This window comes from Desmodus rotundus, chromosome 11 (assembly GCF_022682495.2).
Source record: "Desmodus rotundus isolate HL8 chromosome 11, HLdesRot8A.1, whole genome shotgun sequence".
NCBI classification, from domain to species: Eukaryota; Metazoa; Chordata; class Mammalia; order Chiroptera; family Phyllostomidae; genus Desmodus; species Desmodus rotundus.
The window spans coordinates 77966366-77984827 of record NC_071397.1 but is presented as its reverse complement, the minus strand read 5'-3'; the positions used below and the strand labels follow the sequence as shown (position 1 = coordinate 77984827).

At 38.8% G+C, this 18462-nt stretch overlaps 1 protein-coding gene across 16 annotated transcripts in view; it reads left to right on the top strand.

The window, feature by feature from the left end:
* EPB41L2 (erythrocyte membrane protein band 4.1 like 2) overlaps positions 1–18462 on the top strand; it is a 205498-nt gene that overhangs the window by 96066 nt on the left and 90970 nt on the right. The window lies entirely within an intron of this gene.

The following is an 18462-nucleotide window of genomic DNA, read 5'->3' as shown; positions in this document are numbered from 1 at the left end:
CCAGGGAAAAATACGGTGAGGTTTCGTTGAAGCCATAGATCTAAAGTCAGGACATCTATGTTTCCTTTTCTTTTGACTCTTTGGTTATCTTGGGAAAGTCACTTCTCATTTTTCATCCATTCTCAGATTGCAAAGTAAGAATGAAAATACTTGCTTCCTCTGTTTCTAGCATTGAGCTAGTTTTACTATGGCTGATAAGTCTGTATGTTTTTTTAAAAGTCTGGAAATAAACGTAAAAGTTCCTGCAAGACCTTGGAAGCATGCATGAATGTGCACTCTGCCTTAGAGTTGCTCACATTTTCCTCTGGCATCTGAAAGTCGTTCCCACGTGTTGATTTTGCCTGAGAACTGAAGGCATTGTTCTGCCCACACAGGAATGTCAGTACCATTTTTCTCCGCGCTGTGAATAAGGCTATCAGAATGCATGCTCTCTTGTCAGTGTTCCGATGATAATTTGTCAGAAAGGAGAATGTGTCGTGGTCTTCTTGCCTTTTTTGTGTAGACTACTGGCCTCAGAAATCCAGTTTTATATTATTGCTTTCCACTGTGATTTGTTTATTTACTTGATTGTTTATGTCCGTGTTCACCCTCCAAGGTTGTTCCTTCAGACCTCTAGTACTGACCGCCGCTAGGTTTACTAATTAAATAGTTTTCACTCTCTGTATTTGTGGGGGATCTTGAAGTTGTGGCACTTAAACCTCCTACAAACAAATGTTAGATTTAAATGTGGTTTAGGAACCGGGAACAATTTATTGGCGTAAGTAATGTGCAGTTTAAAATTCTAGTGACATCGGTCCAAAAGGATGTCTCTGGCTAACTGTCCGTCTATCCTTTTAGCTTAAAAAAATCCTTCAAAAAGTATTTAAGGTGATAATTCTCTCCAGTAATTTTTTATTGATGAAGTGGGAAAGGGCTATCATGCCATGATAGTAGTCAGATACTTTGGTCCAGCTGGAAAACCACTGGGGTTCACAGGAGTAGAGTGGGGCTCCCTCAAGTCATTCCTTAGCTGGTATTCAGGACCCCGTTAGGTATGACTGTGGACTGTCTTTGATCTTTTACCCCTGGATTTTCCGAGTTCTCCCGGGTCAGTCACATCTGTCTTCTAATCAGGCACATCCTGAATTGTCTGTCTGTCCATCAAGTTTCCGATTAGACCGTGTCTATAGACATCTTAAAATATTTCCCCATCCATGTACACGGTTGCTTCCTATCTTTTAATGTCCAACTTAACTCCAGCTTTCAGAGTGTTTTCTTCTTCCTCTGCACTTGTTTGCTCCATCAATTTGGCCATCAATCATGCACGGCCTTGTGAAGGAATCTTTTGTGTGGAACAACTGCTAAACTCCTGTATTGTTTGATTCTCTTCCTGCTTGTATTGTTTCTTCACCTAGATTGTTAGTTCCTGGTGAAAAAGAACTTCCTTCTCTCTTGCCTTAGGGCGTTAACTTTGCCTATAGCACAGTGCCTGGAAAGTAAATGTTGATTTATTTCTCTCTACTTTCCCTGGCATCTGTAAAATATCTGTCCTGCTTATCTAAGCTAAATGATCACATTTCCTTACTTAAGGTTCCTACTTTTTCTCTTAGTCTTCTCTAGTTAGAAAAGAAAGATTTGAGTGTGTGTATATATGTATATATAATCCACCCCCTCTCCCACTCCCTCTGTCCCATTGCTCCTTCTGCTTACTATGACCCTGCTTTTTTAAGTACAGGCTGGGGCAAAAGTGGGTTTACAGTTGTTAGTATCCTTGTATTATTATTTTGTAGAAGTTTATTCTCATATTATTTATTACTGTATATTTTCCATATGAACAACTGTAAACCTACTTTTGCCCCACCCTGTATTTGGAACAGTAGGCTAATTTTTTGTAGAAACACTAAAAGGGTTTCTACCAAAAAAACCATATATATATTTTTAAAGTTATATCTTATTGATTATGCTATTACAGTTGTCCTGATTTTTCCCACTTTGCTCCCCTCCACCCAGCACCCCCCCACTCCCTCCGGCAATCCCCCCACTATTGTTCATGTCCATGGGTCATGTGTGTAAGTTCTTTGGCTACTCCCTTTCCTATACTGTACTGTACATTCGCTTGACTATTCTGTAACAACCTCACTTCACGATCCCCTCACTTACCACCCATTCTTCCACACCCTCCTCCCATCTCTTTATCTTTAATCTTTGGTGTTTTAATTATGATGTGTCTTGGGGTGGGCCCCGGTGTCCATCTTATTTGGGACTCTGTGCTTCCTGGACTTGCCATTTCCTTCACCAAATTAGGGGAGTTTTCTTTCATTATTTTTTCAAATGATTTCCAATTTCTTGCTCTTCTCTTCTCCTTCTGGTACCCCATGCTGTGAAGTGCATGTTGGATTGCCCAAAGTTGTCCCACAGGCTGCTTACACTGTCCTTGTTTTTGGGGGGTTCTCCTTTCTTCTTGTTTCAATTGGTTGTTTTTTGGTTCCTTAAGTTCCAAATCATTGATTTGATTCTCACCTTTATCTACTCTACTGTTGTTTCCCTGTAAATTGTTCTTTATTTAATTAGTGTACCCTTCATTTCCGACTGGATCTTTTTTATGCTGTTGAAGTCCTCACTAAGTTCCGTTAGCGTCCTTATAACCAGTGTTTTGAGCTCTGCATGTGAGAGATGTTCATCTCCATTTCATTTAGCTCTTTTTCTGGAGTTTTGATCTGTTCTTTCATTTGGGCTATGCTTCTTTATCTCCTCATTTTGGCAGCCTCCCTGTGTTTGTTTCTGTGTATTAAGTAGAGCTGCTTTGACTCCGTGTCTTGGCAGTGTGGCCCAAGGTCGTAGGTGTCCTATAGGGTCCAATGGCACAGCCTCCCCTATCACCCAAGCTGGGTACTCGTGGTGCGCCCTTCATGTCTGTTGAGTACACCCTCCTCTTATAGTTGAGCCTTGGTTGCTGTTGGGAGATAAATGGGAAGGATTTACCCAGGCCAGTCAGCTGCAAGGACTGACTGTGACCACTGACCACCAACTTCCACTCTCCGTGGAGGATTAGCTGTGTAGGAGAAGGGTGGTGGTGCTCTCATGGGTGCTCACTGGGTGCGCTGGCCCTGGGGTTTCCTGGGTAGTACAGGCCAAGATCAACCCCCACCTGTGTTTTGCCTGGGGCTGCCCTGCCCGAGTTATAAAGCAATCTGAGATGGCTGCTACTGTATCGGGCTTAGAGATTCCCAGGCACCAAGGTGTGAATCTAGGCTGCTGGTTCCGGGCCTGGGGCTCACTGACGCCAGCTGCTGCTGGTATGACAGGATTTAGGAAGTTGTGAAGCATGATCCAAGACCAGCCATTCATGTGGAAAAGCAGCTTGGGTGGGCCTTTAAGTTCGGTGAGGCAGAGTCTGGGGAATCCCCAAGGCAGGTCAAACAGTGTTAACCAGGTTGATGGAATCTTAGATATGGCACCTGTCTGCCAGCTCTGTGGGGGGACGGCCCCGAAAAGGGACAATGGCCTCTGCTTGCCTTGATGGCAGACACCTCAGCCTCCCCATGCAAGCCACTGGTGCCCCTCAAGCTGCCTCCCCTGTGCCGCAGTCCAGAGGGAGGGAGTCTGAGTAGGTGAGTCCATGTGTGGTTTCTTTAAGAGGTACTGCTTGGGGCTCCAGAAGTCTTCCACCTACTCAGTCCCCACTGGTTTTTGCAGCCAGAAGTTGTGGGGACTTACCTTCCTGGCACTGGGTGGGAGCCCAGGTATGGGGCTGGGACTCCTGGCTCCCTAGATATTCCTTCCAAACTTTGACCCACCACACGCGGATGTGGGACCAGCCTGTTCTGTGTCTGTGCCTCTCCTCCCAGTCTGGATGGATGTGGTTTCTTTAATTCTGTAGCTGTCAGACTTCCATTCCACTTGATTTCCGCCTATTCTTAGCGATGGTTGTTCTATATTTCAGTCGTACTTTTGTTGTGATTGTGCGAAGAGGCCAGCCATGTCTGAAAATAATTTAATAAATTTTTAGAAAAGCCTATATGAAACTGCTAGGGATGATATTGATACAGAAGGGGAATAGATACGATCTTGTCCCCAGAGGAATGCAGAAGCTGGAGGCAAATGCTGACTTCCAGAGGCCTAAGATTTCTTTCACCTAAATGAGGGCTCTCTGGTCTGATTACTTGCTCTGGGTGTAGGCTGGGCTTGGTTAGAAGAATACAAAACATACCTTATTCCCTGCCTTTTTCTCCAGTGTTTCTTCTCTTGATCAAACTAAAGAATGATGTGGTTTTATTTCTCAGCTCTCAAGAATTTGACCACATACTTTCTCTTTTCCATCCTCCCCACTTTTGGTTTCAAACTCAGGGGCTTGCCTTTTTTTGCCCTTGCATCAGTGGTATGTTGAAAGTATTACACTTGACACCTAAAGTGACTTCTCCCTGTGAGTAACCATCCTGATGTAATTTTGAAGGCAACATCCATCTCTTTCTGGCCTTTGTCACACATGCTGCCAGACAAGCCAACTGCTTGATAACTTACCTCTTAATAACTTCGCACTGTGATCTGAGGGCGGTAGTACAGCAGGCACTGGATCTTTGAATTATTTTTTCTCTTGGAATGAAAATTATTTGAAGGTTGAGTAAGACTGGGAAAAGTGGGAGAGGGAAAGGTTATTTTCAGAATAAATTTGTATTTCAAAATCTGTTCAGACACATTTTTCTCACTCTATATAATAATTAGAAAATTTTAAATCTTTGTCAGAGTTCATAAAAATGAAGAAATGTAATCTTCTCACTCAACAAAACCCATAAGAAATCTTAGGTTAAATTTGTCCTGCTCAGAATCCGTTTGTTTCCATTACTACTTTATTTCCAGTCTCTTTTCCTTGCTATTGTCCTCTCTTGTCCTCAGCAAATTAAAGATGTAACTGACAGTTTTTATTTCTCAGGTGTTAGGAAATGTTGCCGGATACTCTCCTCCTTGATCCCATCTTTGCATTCCCCGCTTCTCCCTGAAGATTCCCGTGGGGATGTGTGTAGGGCTTAATGGGGACAACGATTTGGGAATCTTGCCTCCACCTGTGAGTGCTGTTTATTTCATCAGAGCTGGGGCTGTTTTGTTCATGTCCTCCACAGCAGGATGCATACTCTGTGACCCGGAAACGTGGGCAGAATTTATCATTCCTATTTACAGCACTATAATAGAGTATGCTAGCATTTGGATCGTAACGGGATTGAATGTAATATAGCATAATAAAATATGATTTATAAAAAGCACTAGTTTCCTCAAAAAATTTCAACAAGGTGGCTAAATGACTCAAGTATTGATATATGATCTGTCAGAATGCTGTTTTTATTTTTGTAAAATTACGTTCTGCAACAAAGATAAATATTACCTCTGTTAGAAAAGTTATGATTAGAAAAAAAGAACAGTTAGGATTAGGGATATTACTTAATTTTTTAAAGCTCACATTTTACAGAGACATCTCAGGACTAAAGCTGTATTCTACCAATGCAGAACTGCACTGCGTCTCATAACTGTGCTTCATTTGTCCCTCATGCCCTTTCACCCGCTTTGAGGGGGAGTCTGATTTTGTGCCTCATCTACTTATTCACATAGAGAGAAAATTTAATATGAGTCTTATAATATTTTTCATATTCATTGATCTCATGCAATATTTTTGCTGGCAACAATTTAAGGATAATCAAAGAGGAATGCTCTACTAAGCTATTTTTCTACAGCACAGAAAGCCTGTATGAATCAAATGTCAAAATTCATTCTGGGCAAATAGTTGACAGAGAATGTGCTAGCCTACAGAAGTTTTCTGCTTATGGTTTTTGAAATAAGTTTTAATGGAAGTGGTAATTTTTTAAAAGATACTTAAAAAATTGGGTATGTTTTTCTGGCTAGATATTTAATACTAGCCTCTTTTTTTATTAGTCACTTCTCTGTCTTTTAAAAGAGATTATGCTTTTCATAGATTTTTAAGGAGAGCATACTTTTTAACAGATTTATTCAACTGTTTCTATTCAAAGTGAATAATAGATAAAGTTGTACAAAAAAATCTTGGAGCCTTCATTTCTTAAGAATTATTTTAATGGCATGGCTGCTAAACTCCCTTAGTGCTAATATATAATTTTTAAGAAAAATAGGAAGTTAAGGAGGTCATAATTGTATATAGTATTTTACAAATGTGGTTTCAAAATATTATTTAAATATATCTTGTGTGTTTGGATATAATTTTATCCCTAAATATTGATTTGGTTCCTACCTTTGCTGAGAAGATTAAAAGCATGAAATATTATTTTTCCTCTTAAGGAAAAATAAGCATATAAATTTTATAAGCATATAAAAAAGCATATAAATACATGCTTTTATAAGCATATAAATTTTTCTTTCAGAGATCAACTTTATATATGAAACAAGAATGTGAATATAATTGATAAGTATGTTTATGTTTTAGCTAAGTAATACAAGAGTGTAGAAAGTGCCACATTAACTAGTTAGTAAACCTCTTGACTAAGGAGAAAAGAACTCCTGGACTCTGAAGAGTGATGTATTTAGGAAAACTCAGCAACACCTAGCCTATTACATTTTTCATAGAAAGTGGTTAAATAAATATCCAAGCAGGAATTTGGAGTTAATAAGAAAAGATTTTATTGTCTACTTCCTTATATGTTAAGGATAACATGCTAAAATGTACGGTATACTTTTGTTAGGAGAAGTCACGTTTTGCTTGGCCAGTGTCGCCATATATGACCCCAGCTTTTTTTGGCTTGGATTGAAGTAGGAATCCTTTTATCTTGAAAATCCAGTTTGTTGTTGGGGTTTAAATGAATCAAGCTCTTACCTTCTCAACATTACAGAGAGGTGGGCTTCCATCCATAGGCAAGGTTGCAAAGAAAACATAAAATATAAATGCATGATGTAAATCTCCTGTCCTTTTCAGCCTGCTTTCCAAATTGTGTTCACGCTGATTGCATTCTTTCTCCTTTCCCTTGTGGCAAGAGAAAAATATTAATCTGTATGTTTGCACACATGCTACATCATTTTAGAATAGCTTCCTTAGGGAGCAGAGCTAAATGTGTTTATTTTAATTTACTGTTTCCAATGGGAATTCCACTTTCCCATAAAAATTTGAACAATGAGCATGATTTATCACCAGCAGAAAGTGAAATGGACCAGTACAATACAGCAAATACCAAAGTTGCCGTAAAGCCTTTTGAATATCTTGTTATAAAAAGACTTTTAATGGGTTGTGGTAGCTTTAGTATCGTCTGTTTGGACGTTGTTCACTGTTTTTAGTTTTCATTTTCTCGCTTCATTGTTTCCTGCAGGTGTCTAGATAACCATTTCATTTTGCATGTGTGTTTAATTGGGCAGAGTGAAGGTGAGTCATAGAAAATGAAAGGATGGAAATGCTGTTTCACCTACAGTGCTTTTGGGGGGAACAAATAATAGGTATGATTCCATTTTTATCCACTTGGTTTGGGTCATTCTCTATTACATAACGTGTGTGGCTTTGCTCATGAAACATTTCTGGACAAACATGGGTGATGCTGTTAAGGAATAGTCAGTCTCCTCAGGCCCGTGGTCGGAGCCCGTGTAGCACAGGAGGGGGAGGCCGCACTCCTGTGTTCGGGGCTGGATTTCAGTCTTATTTCCCAACAGTGAGGATCTATTCTGGATGTGGTGATTTAGGGATGTATCAAATGTTAATATTTCTGTAAAGTGTTTTAATTTGTGGAATGTTTCTTCTGTGAATTTCATCATTTGACATCACAGTTATGGATGGAGGGAGGGTGGGTGTCATAACTGAAGTATTGCATTGGTCCCATAGTTCCCAAATTTAAAATGCATTTCATTTGAGCTTTTTACTGCTTTGAAATCTGGATGTATATCACAATATATGTCAAAAGAAACTTGATAATATTTTAATTTTGCAGAATAAGCTCACAATACTGATGGAGGCCAGGAGCATGCCCAAAGGTAGCTGGGTTTCAATAAGATAGGACTTAGAGGAGTTCCATCACTGTGCTGGGTCTGGTCCTCAGCTTTAGGGAATACATTAACTCTATTCCCTTGTTCAAGTAAGTCAGAGGAAAACTGACCATCGCCGACCAGTCCTATGAACGTAGAGACATATTAGAATGCCAGGAAATAAATTTATAGTGAGATAACTGCCAGGAAGATTGATTGGTCAGTCAACTAGTTCTTTATTATGACAAGGTTATCAAATGATCCAGGTGATAATCGTGAGATGTCTTTGCGAACATGAAATTCAGAGCAAGGAGTATTATATCAATGTAGTAATTGGTATCTTTGATGCATTGTAACTGTGGAGGGTGAGTACATCTGACAAGATCAAGAATGACTATACTTTCAGGCCAGGTACCCTTCTTGTAAGTGATATTGATAAATTTTCACTTTGTGTTATTCCCATTCCTCTCCCTCCAAGAAGCCTAGTTGGGTCTGTAGATTTGGGTACAAATACACGCCCCCCCTTTCCCCTAAAATTTTACATATCCTGGGTCTCCTGCAGTCAGGTCATTGCATCCCTCACATGTACTGATTTTACTTAGGTTTCCCAGTAAACATTAAACTGTTGGGTTGGCCAAAAAGTTTGTTTAGTTTTTTCCCTGCAGTGGCTCTAGTAGTGCTTAGTTGTCTTGAACTTCATTCAAAACAGTTTTGTTAGACTGTATTGTAACAGCTATCATATCAGCATATATTTAAAAAGAACTTATCAAAATTGGTGAATTTTTGTGCAGCCATTTTAATATTGAAGATGGAAGAAAATACACAATACTTTCAGTGTATTATGCTTTATTATTTCAAGAAAGGTAAAAATGCAGTTGTAACACACACGAAAAATAGATTTGTGCAGTGTATGGGGAAGGTGCCGGGACCGATGGAACATGTCGAGTAGTTTGCGAAGTTGAAGAGAATCTCATGGAGATTGTCAGATACTGTTGCCTTTTTGGCCAAGTAGTTCTTCACTGTGGGGCTGTCTTATGCATAGAAAGATGTTTGGCAGCACCCTGGCCTCTACCAACAGGAAACCGGTAGCGGGAGAGAGCTTTCATGATCAAAAGATCCAAATCAATAAAGTTATTGATGAAACTGAAAAATGTGTCTTTTATTTTGCAGGAAAAAATGTAATGGACTTTTTTGGCCAACACAACATCTCCAAGTTCTGTTGGAAACCTGATTATAACTTTAGTATTTATAGTTGTATATATATTATTGACCTAATAGGCTTAGGATGGGAGTTGAAGCTAGAAAGAAGAATGATTCAGATGAAACTCTTTGCCATGTAAAAATATTGTTTCTGTTGGAAAAGATTCTGAATTTCAAATAAATGTCACGTCACTTTGTATTTTAGGGCAGTAATGGTAGAGGAGGGCTTTGGGTTGACCTGACCATCTGGGCACGTGGGTAGTACAGAGAGGCACTGCGAAGGGAAATTCCGGCTTATCAACAGGTTACCTGTGCATGTCCTGTGTCAGCAAATGATTTGTTTGTAAAATGTGCTTTTCTATTGAAATGATGCACGAGTAACAATTCGATTTCTAGGTCAGTTTGTTAAAGTCTGTACAGTATGTTTGTGAGTTGTGTTCTGGGCGCTGATTTCCGAGCAAGTGGATAAGCACATAATTTCTACCCCACTTTCCTAACTCAGGCCCAACATTTTAAATCTGTTTTTTTATGTTATTATCCTATTTCTTGTTGCTTTTACCCCTTAGACTTTTGTGTTTCAACTCAACAATGATACTGTTACTTTTTGTATTGTACTACTACTCTTTTGTAGTAGTATAATACAAAAAAAGAATTCTATTCTTCCTGCCTCCCTCTCTCAGTTAAATAATGAGCGGGTCAGCAGTTTTAATGAATGACTTCAGTGTGTGAATGAGTTACCTATACTGCCTTCTAACAGAGATTTGCATTTCGAAAGAAACCTGTTCTTTCTAAGTAGTCATAAATGGTAGAATTTCACTCTTACTACAAAGAGAAATGAAAAAATTAAGGCTGTTGGTGAGGGGGCTAGAGGGCTGGATTTGTGGCATGTTTGGTGGATACATTGCTGGCAAGGCGGCGTTTTGGGGAAATACGCCTCAGGGCCACGCTCACCAAACACTTACAAACTTTTCTGCTTCAGAATCCCCACATTTCTCTCTGATGCTTGACAGTTTTCCCCCTTACATAGTCTAAATAATTGAAAGTATGTGCGTTTTAGGTCAAGCGAAGCCTTAAAAAGTACCCGCCCCCCCCCCCCCCCCATCCCCAAGATGAACACAGACCTTGTTGTCACCGTCTCTTTGTTTTCCTTTAGTCTGTTAGTCGTCTACCAAGAATGGAAAACTTTTATTGGGAAGCGTGTCAAGCTCCATGGAAACGCTATTGCCTCAGATCAGTATGTGTAAAAAACTTGAGATATCTCAAAATGAAATCTGCTTTGTTCTCAGGTTGCCCATGCGTCGCTTGTCCTTGAATTCAAGAACCAGAAATTCAGGTGGTGAGGTATAAGGAAATTAGTGTCGCTAAGAAACCTTCTCAAGACCTCTCTCTTTGTATCAGATCCTGTTTCCCTCTGTTTTATAGTTATCATAAAGTAAACATTTAAGTGATTAAGATTATTCTGTCTTACAACTTGACTTCTACTTTGGTCAGTTGTAAAAAGTGCTTTAAACGCTCCTGGTCAGTAGAAGTAAGAATAGTTTCGTTGAGCCTGGCTTGTGTTTTTGTATCTGGTGATTTCTTTTTCAAAGCTAGTGTCAAATGTAGTTGTCATTAAATTTGCCAGATAAATTTTATATTACCCTATGAACCAGTCATTTTAAAAAAAGGATTTTAAGTGAAAACGTGAGCAATTGATGTATTATCCAGCTAGACCTGCAAGGGCTGAAAGGCAAGTTGCCTCGCCAGATGAAAACTGTGAGCTGACGGACTTGGGGTGTGTGAGGGCAGCTAGTCTTAACTCTGGAGAGGAGATTGTTTGCTTACCTTGGTGTTAGCCCTGCCTGAAGGTCAGAATCCTTGGTTAAGCTTTTTTAAAATACGGGCGCACTGAGGAGTTTTAGGGCAGTGAAACTACTCTGTATGGTACTGTAATGGTGGACAGATAATGTCATTATGTATTTGTCCAAACCCACAGAATATACAACACCCAGAGTGAGCCCTAATATAACTGGGGGTTTTGGGTAATTATGACATATCAGTGTAGCTTCATCAGTTGTGACAAACGTGCCTCTCTGTGGAGGGTGTTGATCATGGGGGGGCTATGCGTGGGGGTAGAGGGAATGTAGGGAAATCTCTGTAACTTCTGTTCAGTTTTTCTGTGAACCTAAAATACTCTAAGAAAAAAGCCCAGTACAAAACTTAAAAAAATACAGATGCACAGGTGCCACCTTTGAAGATTCTTATTTGGTGGGTCTATGCCCAGCTCAAGCATCTGTGCAACCCAGAGCTGAGAAACATGCCGAGGGCAAGGCGCGCCCTGGCAGAGCACCTGTTTCCAGAAAGAAGGTGACTTCTTCAGTCTGCTCCTCGTTGGATACTAGCGTGGCTGGTGGGGGTTTCCCCTCAGTGATAGGAGAGTGAGTGTAGTAGACCCCCTGCGCTAGGACTGCAGGAGGTGCAGTGACGTGTCTGTCTGGGTTCACTCACTCACTTGACAGCTGTTTCCTAACTCTAATTAGTGGCTGAATCTGTCTGGTTATGATTTGCTTTGAGCAATCCCCAGCATACAGTAAGAGCTTGGTAAGTATCAGCTGTAATTATTATCATTATATTTTAAAACCCTGACTGTGATTTTCTAAGGATCTTAGATTTTTCTTGAATTTTAGATGAACATACTTAAGTGCTATGCCTTGGATAAATTCCCAATATTCTTATATTTTATCAATACCTTAGTGGGTTGGAAGGCCCATAATGTAAACACATACCACTTATATACAAGGGGAGGCCCCAAAACCCTGGAATTTATTTATAAAAAATTTTGTACGTATTCTTACATGTTTAAACTTCAGTCACCTTCAAAGTGCTCTCCATTTGATGCAGTACACCTACTGAAACATTTTTTCCATTGCTCAAAATAGTTTTTGAACCTGTTGATTTAGATGGCTTTTAGTGCTTCTGCTGTTTTTTGTTTCACCCCTTCCCCATTGGAAGAGTATTTCCCTTAGAGGGCTTTTTTCATGGGGAAAGCAAAACAAAACAAAAAGTTGCTGGGGTAAGATTGAATGAATAGGGAGGGTGGGGCATGGGATCATTCCATTTTTGGTCAAAGACTGCTGAACACTCAGTGTGGTACACTCGTAAACCACCCATCATGAAATGGGAAAACGCCTTGAGAGAGTCTTCAAAAAAAAAATTCACTGAAGCTGAACACAGCCTCTCACAACACCGCCAGCTGGTACACTGATACAGATGGGTCTAGTGGAAGAAGCCTGTAGTACAAGGGACCCCGCTTCAGAAGATATTTATGGGGTTTTTTGTTGAGGGGAGTCCCCTCTGGTATTCAGAATGGCCTTATAATTTAAAGAACTTGCTTAGACTCAAAAAATAAACTTTAGTTAGTACTTTTACAAGTAACGAAAAAATCCACAAGATTTAAAAACAATATACTTTCTATTGAAATTTTTAATAAACCAATCCTGAGTTTTAAAGCACTTAGGCTCATGTTGGAGAGGCATTGGTCATAACCAGTTGAGTTAAAAACAGAAGAATGTCAAAGATGAATTTATTTACTTTACCTGTAAAATAAACTGTAGAAATAGAAATACAGTTGGATTTTGCATATGAGAAACTGCAGGCTATTTGGTTAGAGCAAATGAAGATTAGATGGTCCTTCCTCATATGCCACAATACCATTCCATTAGACTTTTATTACCAAAGGAAGGCATTTCAGGGACCACACTTTATAAACAGCCGAGCAACTGACGTGTTTTTGACCTAGGGGTGTTTGTTATTCCTTATCGTTTAGTTAAAGTAAGGAAATAAGTACAATTCCTTGTGGAAGATTTGCCTGTAGATATTTACATGTCACCAACAAATGTGGTTTGCTTAGCCAGCTTCAAGATCCATCACCCTAGGGGTTTGGTGAGGTTTTCTGCAGCTCCCTTCCAGAGTTTGGTGTTGGGATTACCCTGGAGTCAGCATCTTGGTGAAAAGAGTGGAAACTGATTTTGGAATAGCCTTCTGCAGGCCTGTTCTGCAGAGGGCAGACAGAATTCCTTTGGGAGGGTGCCCCTCGGGTCAGCTAGCTAATTCCTGTGTCCTGAAAACAGATGAAAACCTCAGGGTTTCAGGAAAAAAGAGCTACAGCCACATTAGAAATGTAGGATGTGATTATGGGTGAAAGATGATAAGTTTAATGTTTTATCTTTTAAATCTAAAAGTTAGCATTTATTTTCTTGGGGGGTGGGTGAGAGACCAAGCTACTGGACTTAAATTTGTGGTTGACAGTGAATTTTGCTTGTTTCTTTGTGAATAATATTGGCAGCAGATTTCTGCTGTTGTTTTTGCCATTTTCCACATAGCATAAAGATGAAACATCTTCTGTCTTGTTTGTGATCACAACTGAACTGGTTGCTTGTGAGAGGAATTCTGTACTTGGTTAAGAATTCTAAAACATTTCAAAACCCAGAAGACGAGGGTGGAAAAACATCCCCTTTGAATACTCCTTTCAGACCAGGAAGCACTGTGCTCATGAAATAGGGTCTTATAATGTATGAGAATGACACCACCCTTGTCCTTGAGATAATTAAGGTATGTATTTTTTTAAAGGTGAGCCTATAAGCTTCTAGCTACATTAGGATTTCCTTTAAAATTATAGATGGGCGCAGTTACTAGAGGGTATTGTGCAGTCTGCTCTGGCCTTGTGTTTGGTTTTGCTTTAGTAACAGCCCTTTTATTTTTATTTCAAGCACTTAAAACTATGTTGAATACTATTTTATGTCGTTCATGTCAACAACACTGCGAAATTTCCCCAATGTTCGGTCATAATCCTCTGAATCCCGTGGGATGAAAAAGAAATAGAGGTCGTATAATGAGCTGTGAGACGTTTTTCCTTTTCACCATTCCCTTTTGTAGCCTAGTCATGAAGGAATACTACCCAAGAGAAATTTCTCTTCTTGTTTCTTTGTAGTGATTGATAACAAACTTACAGGCTTACTTAGCTTTGATAATACATTCTGTCTCTCTGTCATCAGTGGATGTACGTGTATACAGTTTGCCTAATCACTAATGAAAAAGAAGTTTGAAAATTTTTTCAACTGCTTAAAAAAAAGATACATGTATGTATACATGTATATGTATGTGTGTGCATACACACATATATTTTATATTTACATGTTTATAATATATACACATCTTTCTTGGAGTATTTGAAAAAATTTTTCGAACGTAGTTCATATTAATAGTCAGGAAAACTTTACTTAAAATCTTCCTTTATGATAAGTGACTTACTTATTTCTGGAATTAAATTTTTAGCACATACACTCTAAATCATTGGATGTGATTTCTTCCTTTATGATGGGGTTTGAATGAACTTTGGGGCACAGGTGTGTTGAGGGCTCAAACAGATTGGTAGGAAAAGAATGATCTGATAAGTGATGGCCTTAGACTGTTTGGACACTCTTTTCCCTTCTGTATCGTTTTCTTTGACTTCCTCCACCCTCCATGACAATGCATCAGTTGTTGCGATTGCTCTTTACATACCTTTCTTTCATTGGCCTTTTATAATTTGCATAGTGTCGTTTAGAACTAGCGCAAAATACATAGTTCAAGGGCTGTGATGTATGGATCGCATTGTGTACTTCCCAGCCCTGTCTCCTTGGGACACAATAACTGCAGTGTGGAGGAACCTACACGGAGACAGTGATGGTGCTTTATAAAACGCCAGTGGTGTGTGGCGTTGACTGCAATCTGCCGGGTAAGCAGTTGCACAAATTCCTTCAAGTTGAGAGGCCTCCAGAAATGTCATGTTTTGGACTCAATAATGAATGCCACAAATAACAGCACAGGCACGGGGGACTTTGCTCAGCGTCTCAGATTCCAGCTTGCCTTTCTTCAGCTGGGTCTGCAGTAGATTGCCTTGCCTTTATTTATTTATTTATTTTTAAGTTCCCAAAAGCTAGTCTTTCAGTCCTTGAATACTATACTTTAAGCCCATCTAACTTGTCTTGTTTTTTTCTCTCTCCATTGGATAGCTCTCATGTATTATGCAGTCTTTTAAGGGAAAAATAATCTGATACCTGAAAAGTAGATTGGAGGACTTTTTTGTTTATTTTGTTTTTAAACTATTGATTTTATATTGCTGATCAGTGGTGTAAGTGGGGTTAGGGAGAGGCAAAGGGGAAAACAGAGTGTAAAGCTTATCGGCATTTAACATATAGAAAGTCAGATTTTTCTTTGAAGTGTACTTGGAGAGTTTTACTAACAGTTCTGTGGTTTTAATTGTTTAATTACTTGGTGCTCTATTACCAGAATAGAGATTTACACAGTTTGTACTCTGTACAGATTCTGCCTAAGAAGGGATACAAAGCAAAGGCATGTTTCAGACTGCAAGAGGAAATTAACAGTGAAACCGACGTCTTAGTGAAGGAATGTGTAGAGACTGAGAAGCCCCACACTCCCCTTTTTCATAAAGGTGGGATCTGGCCTGCTGGTCTGCTTTTGTCAGTCCACTAGTTCCCAAGAAATATTTGAAAGAGCTCAATATTACTAAGGAAGAGTTTAAGTGCAATGTAAAGTTGTGAAAATAAAATGTGGGTCTGTGGCTGTTCTTCCCCCAGAACCTATTTGACAGTGTGCATTTGGTTTAGTTCCATGAGTATCTATGGGTTGGTAGGTAGCCCAAGAGCTAGATCCAGCAGATTGCATAAGACTGCGAGCTGCAAGGCCTGAATTCTGGACTCAACTCTGCCAACTTTTTGGCTGGCTTCATGGCACTGAGCCATTTCATCCATCAGATATCTTAGCCTACTGGTGAGCTAGTTACTCAATTAGGTGCTGCCATCGGAGACTTACTTTTGCTTAAGGAACGCAGTCTCCAGAAGTAATAAATCTCAAAAGGAGTAGAGTGTAAAAGTACCATACATGTGAAGTAAATTGCAGGAAGGAGAAAGATGGATAATTGAAGAAGGGAATAGGCTTCACTGGGAAGGAATATTGAGAGATTTGTTTAGAGATAGGGTTTCAGCAGTTGGAAATCAATATAAAAAAGAAATTTAGAGTATGTCTTTAAAAACTACTAAAATCAGTAGTTTTTAAAAATCTGGGTCAGTACCCCCAAACTGCTGTAACAGCCAGTGAACAGCTACGTGCATTGGTACCTTTGATGCAAAATGTATGTATATGTTGCTTAGTTAGCAAAGGTATATTTGTAGTACTTGCATGTAATACACTTTAAGTTGGTTGTAAAAAAAAATCAAAATAATGGTAACAGAAAAAAATAAGAATTCATTTCTTTAAAAGAAATCCAGGAAATCAGACCGAAAAGTTAGATCATCTAAACTCTGTAACCTCATTTTCCTCATTTGTGAAATGAGGTTGGGTGACATAACTGCAAAAATTCTTTAATTATATTTAAAATCAATTATTATTTTTAGAGCAGCTCAGAGAGGTCCTGTGATTTCAGGTGCCTTTTAATGAGTCCATGTAATGTGTCAAACATTTTAAGTGCTTTAAAATGTTTATTTAGCCTTGGCTGGTATGGCTCAGTGGATTGAGTGCCAATCTGAAAACCAAAGGGTGGCCAGTTTGATTCCTAGTCAGGGCACATGCCTCGGTTGTGGGCCAGGTCCCCAGTAGGGGGCGTGTGAGAGGCAAGCACACATTGATGTTTCCCCCCCTCTCTCCCTCCCTTCTCCTCTCTCTAAAAATAAATAAATAAAATCTTTAAAAAATAAAATATTTAATTCTCTTATCACAATTATAAGGTGGGTAGATTTATTTTAAAGAGAGGAAACTGAGGCATCACAAAGTTCAATAACTTGTCTGAGGCTACACAGCTATTAAGGGGTAGGGTTGGAGTTCTTGAATTCTATTATGAGTTATGCCTTGGTTCCTCTCCTCCAAATGGTGAGAATTATTATTATTTACAGAGTGTGTTGTGAACAGTGGAGGTGAAAAAGAAGTTGTGAGCCAGTGGGTGGTATTACTGTCAAAGCATAGGCAAGCAAGTTTGATTGCAGATTAATACTTATAAAAAGTAATAACTTGGAACATTTAATATGTAGCATTTAATATGTGTCCCCTGATAATCTGATACATTTTTTATGAAATAAGAAGAAATAGGTTATTTTGTTTGCCCTTTTCAAGTAGGTTCCAAAAGCAGATCAGTTTTAGGTTTTCTCTTGAATAACATCTTTGTTATTCAAGAGAATTTTCTGTTATATTCCCTCTTGCCTTGATGGATTCATTCATTCACTCATTCATTCATTTATTTTTGAGGGAATTTGTTAAAAAGAAAATTGTCTATTTCTTTGGGCTTGTTTAATGTGTACTTCCCTCAGTAGATGGCTTTTGGGAGTAAGTCATTTTACTTTCTTCTGACCTTGCTAAGAGGAGCTGGCCCAGGAAGACCAGCCACTCCACTTGTTACTTATATCCCTTCCTCCCTCAAGAGACAGAGTCGATGGAAATAGTAATCATACCTGACTGCTGCCCTCTCATTTGTCACTGAGCATCAGGTGAGACAATACCTTGGGGGACACTCTTGGTAATTGGCAGTGACCTTTACATGTGTCACTGTGACTAACTGTATAGTGACCTTTTTAAAGAAAAATCTTAGTGTCAAATTTTATGTTTAATTGAGGCTAAAAGTAGTAAGTCATCTTCTGCTGTCTTGTTTTCTTCCTCTCGTTGATATTCTCAAGACTTTTCTTTTACATCATCATGAAGCCTTTTGGAGTATCAGTGGATTTTTATTCTTTTAATGTAATTTTTAACCTTTTTACAGTCCTTTTTTTATTTCTAGTCATTCTCTTACCATTTCATCTGAACATAGTAAGTCATCTTCTGTTTCATTGTTCTCTTCCTGTTTTTTTGGTGATTTTCTTAAGTTTATTCTTTACATCATCATGAAGCTTTTTAGAGTATCAATGGATTTTTGTTCTTTTAATATAATTTTTAAGATTTTTATAATGCTTTCTTATTTCTAGCCATTCTCTTACAATTTCTCTAAAGGACTTTTCTCCTTCTCTGGTAAAAAAGCAATGATTTCTTGCATACTTTTTTGAATGCTGATTGTTTTCTAATATTTCCTTCTGGTTTCTATGCCAAATCATTTTTAGAAACAAAGCCCTTTAATTATTTATCTGGCTAGAGAACCATTCAGTTTCCTTAATTTGAGAGATTTAGCATTTATCAACCATTATGACTTTTCATATTCCCTTTCCCTTATTCTATTGTCTTCATCTAGAATTCTTATGAGATATATGTAAACCTTCTTAATTTTGTTTTCCATATCTGACAATTCTTTAATATTTTTCATCT